At 50.0% G+C, this 4251-nt stretch overlaps 1 pseudogene; it reads left to right on the forward strand.

Annotated features, from left to right (window-relative positions):
* Positions 1-2010: 2010 nt before the first annotated feature.
* On the forward strand, positions 2011-3972 carry LOC127566662 (beta-1,3-galactosyltransferase 5-like; annotated as a pseudogene).
* The last annotated feature ends 279 nt before the right edge of the window (positions 3973-4251 follow it).

Consider the following 4251-nt stretch of genomic DNA (forward strand, 5'->3'; position numbering starts at 1 on the left):
GGCCGGATCTGCCTAATATCTTGGTGTTGAGGCCACATACTCGCTGTACTGTCGCCCAGCCCTATATGTAGAGAGAGTTGGTCACTCACTGTTGGCAACGATATCCAAGAGGGACAATGGGAGACGAGGAATTGACAGCAAATTGAAGAGAAAACGAATTAGGTTTAGAAGAAGGAGGATTTTGGGAGAGAGGAAGGCAGAAAGAGAGAGAGAGAGAGAGAGAGAGAGAGAAAGAGTAGTGGAGGGGGGGGGGAAACACAGGTGCCTGCTCTGCCATTCTTAAGAAGGTGGCTAATCTATTAGCCCAGCGCACACACCCAATTTCTTTGCATTCCCTTAATATTGAATAATATAACCTTCCCTCGTAGCGAATGAGCCACGACCATTGGGCAGAAATTCAAAGGATACTTCCATTGGTTGGTTATTGCCTTTTATTCCGACGACAGCATTCAAGGTTTCACCGGAAAGGAGAACGCCGTCCAGAGTGTAAAGCACAATCGTGAGACAAATTGTTGCATTGCTGCATCCGACACCAACCGTGGCGATCTACGAAGTGAAGTAGAACAGACTGCAGTGTGTATGAAGTGAAAAAATAAATTTCCAAGATATATGTGTGTTCGCTCAAATTGAAGCAGGTGTAGATGTGAAACATCCATGGCCCCCTGCTTAGGGGTCGTTGGACTATTGGATGGAAAATTGACAAAGAAGTGCCGTGAAAAGACGCCGAATTCTCCGAGAGCCGGGGAGGGGGAGCAAGGGACTGTGCCGAGGAAAGGTAGCACTGTGAATTTGTCGATGCCGATAGAGCACCGCACTGGGCAACGGGAAGTGCGAAGAAATGTTCCACGTGGGCGGGACAGTGCTAAGGGAGCTTCCTACTTTAGGAGGATCTACGACGCGCCGGGAGCGGGGTTGTTCTGAGTCAGCATCACACTGCAATGGGCTGTTCCGGGTTAACTCCACACTGTGCGGGATGCTTTACTCAGGTAGCCTCCTGTTCTGCCTGTTGCCATTTCCCGGATAAACCCAACCTGCCTTCTGTTTACATGACATATCTCTTGTCCATTATTTTAAAGAGGTGTTGCGCGTGATATCCGAGTATTGCTTGAAATGCGAGTTGTGAATGCATTTGTTGTATTTAATTTCCAACACATGCGTTGTGTACAGTTCGAGGGCTGAAATTTGTGCATACTTTGGAGGGAGTTCCGAAGATATTTTTCAAAATGTTGTCCGGGATGAGGGACTTCAGCTTAATGCAAAGAAGGAAAGGCTGGGGTTGTTCACCACACAGAACAATTGCAGGGAGGTCTTGTACATGCATATACAATCAAGTAGAGTACAGTCAAGGTGGAGGGACACAAACCATTCCCACGGTTGGGGTGGACCAAGGACAGACAATGAAGTTATTTAGTAAAAGGTCCAAGAAGAGAATACTGTATTTCTTGCGGAGAGTGAGAGGCCCGGCCCGGGATGTGGTGCCGGGCAATGGTGGAGAAACCTTCCCTGTAGGTTCGAATGCGAGCAAGGAACAGAAAGAGTGGAATTTGCGGGAATGCTAAAACTGTTGTGGAGCGGAAGGTCGCGGTCAGACGGCCGAATGGCCTCCTTGTGCGCGGTGGAATTTCTGCGAATCACTGGTTCAGAAGATGCCTGTACCAGGAAACAGACGGTGGAGACATTATCAAGCTTTATGAGTTCAGAGCTGTGCTGAGGAGCGAGTATTTCCGAGGGGGGATTCATTACCTTCAGAATTCAAACCCCGATGTTTTCAGACTATCGGGGAGCAGAAGGAAGCGCCCGACAGAACGTAAGCGGACAGAATATACCAAGCGACCTTACACAACTTTACAAAATCGGATGTTGGGATTTGTGCAGTCTTGATATCAGAGACATGTGGACTTCAGCTTTCTGGCCCGTGTTCGGGCCAACATTGCGACGAAGTCTGGAGACGATTAGTCTCGGCAAACCAAAAACTGGGCATTCGGGGACCATCTTATTGCTGATTAGAAAATGAACGACGCCTTCCATCACGTCACTTTCCATTCAGATCGGACACACTTTGGTTTTAATGTCAATGAACAACATTGGTTTGGTGATGCTCGATATACCTGGGTAATTTTCCATATTATCGGATAGACGCCAGTGCTGTAACAAATCTGGGGGAGGGTGTATAGAGGATCAGCTTGTTATAGAGCGTTGTCTAAAGGATAAACCTGGGAAATAATAGGTCCAGGACCCTTTGTTATGCCAATGTCTATGGTCTTTTCTTGATCTCACCTGGATTGAACCTATTGGCTGCAGACTGACTTCTCAGATAGCGGAGGTCTCAGCAGGAAACACCAATCATCTACGACGCACTTCAGGCTAATCTTGCTGGCGAATATTTCAGCTTTGTATTGAACATCGGCACGCAGGATCCAGCATATCTGAGGATGGGAAAGTCCTTGGATCCTATTCGTCCCTGTCGCTGTTTAACAGTCCATCGGCGTGTTTGACTACATTCTTGATTGTGGCTGGGCAGTGTTAACGGAGCAGCGGACTGGAGAATGGTCGGTACCGAGTACACGTCACAGCTCAGGAGAAGCCGTGCTGAGGTATCTCTGGACTTTAGGGCGGGCATTATCAATGGAGCGCTGTGTGGAGAAGGCGGAATTCTCAATGTGCCCCTGGGAGGGACGGTGCCAAGGAAAAGCAGCACTGTGTCTCTGGAGATCCAGAGGGAACACCGCACTGTGCGAGGGGCATGACGAAGCGATGCTGTGGGAGGGACTGTTCCAAGGGAGATCCGTACTACTGGATGGTCTGTGCTGAGGAAGCGCCGCTCCTTGAGAAGGCCTGTCCGCTGGAACATCACTGCGAGCGGGGCTGTTCCGAAGAAGAGTCACTCTTTGGAAGGGGCTTTTTTGTGAGAACTCTCTGTTCCCACAGGTGCCATCTCGACGATGACCACAGTCTACATTCTGTCCACAATAATATCTCTTAGCCATTATTTGGCCTGACAGTATCAACGCAAGTTCTTATTTAATTATTTTCATTATTTTCCAAACAGTTCTGAACAGTTGGCAGTGGATGCTCCTCAGACTATGATGTGGAAACACTTTCTCAAGTCGGTTTCTTCTGCTTCTGATCCTGTCCATGATCCCGGTGTTTCGGTGGAGCAGAGTTCGGAAGAGCATTAGCTTCCATTCTCACTGTCCCTCGCGATTAAACGGCACCTCATTCCTGATACGGCCGATCATCCAGTGTGACATCAGAGCCCCTCGTTCTCCTGGTCACCAACTCGCCCGATCAGGTGGAGGCTCGTTCGGTCATTCGCCAGAGCTGGGGAAGTGAGCGGCGCGTCGGCGGAGCCAGGTAGGTCACCTATTTCCTGTTCAGACACGGGCGGGAGCGGCAAGACTGGATTCTCCACGAGGGCACCGTACACCGCGACATCACCCAGGGAGATTTCTAGGACACATAAAACAACCTGACTCTCAAAGTGCTTCTGGTTCTGGAGTGGCTCTGTTTCTCCTGCCCCTCCGCTTCCTTCGTGATGAAGACCGACTCTGAGATGTTCGTCAACACCGACTATCTAATGAAGCTCCTGACCCAATACCCTCTCAGGAGGAACCTTTTTACCGGTTACATCATGAGACACTACAAACACGTCCGAGGTACATCCAACAAATGGTACGTCAGTGAGAAGGAATACTCTTCGGAATTTACCCTCCATTCTGTTCCGGCACAGGGTTCGTCCTCTCCAGAGACTTGGACTACCGTGTGTGGGAAGTGTCCGGGAAGGTGCCCCGCCTAACACTCGAAGATGTTTACGTGGGGCTTCGCCTGGCAGAGCTGAAGGTAGCACCGGTAGAAATCCACTCCCGGTCGATATTTCTCCATCTGCTCCTACCGGCAGCTCGTCACCTCGCACCCGATCAGTACCTGGGAACAGCTGCTGTATTGGAGAGGGCTGCAGGGCTCGGCGGATGAGAAATGCCCCGGAGAAACATGATGGCGGCAACATTGTTTCTTCCGCCCATCAGAGGGCAGGTGGACTAGAGTCGGGAGAGAGAGGGTAACCGGCAGAGAGCAGAGAGGATCGAGGGCTGAGAGTGGAATAGTTCGGTAAGGGAGAAGGGCACGAGAATCCTGGGAAGACAGAAAGAGAAAGGCCGATAGAGAGCGCAGGAAGTAAGGACGCTGTAAGTAGATATCGAGCTGGCAGATTATAATTGGAAGTATTCTCACTTTCCACAAGACGCTGCAACT

The sequence above is a fragment of the Pristis pectinata genome, chromosome 44 (genome assembly GCF_009764475.1).
Source record: "Pristis pectinata isolate sPriPec2 chromosome 44, sPriPec2.1.pri, whole genome shotgun sequence".
Classification (NCBI taxonomy): Eukaryota; Metazoa; Chordata; class Chondrichthyes; order Rhinopristiformes; family Pristidae; genus Pristis; species Pristis pectinata.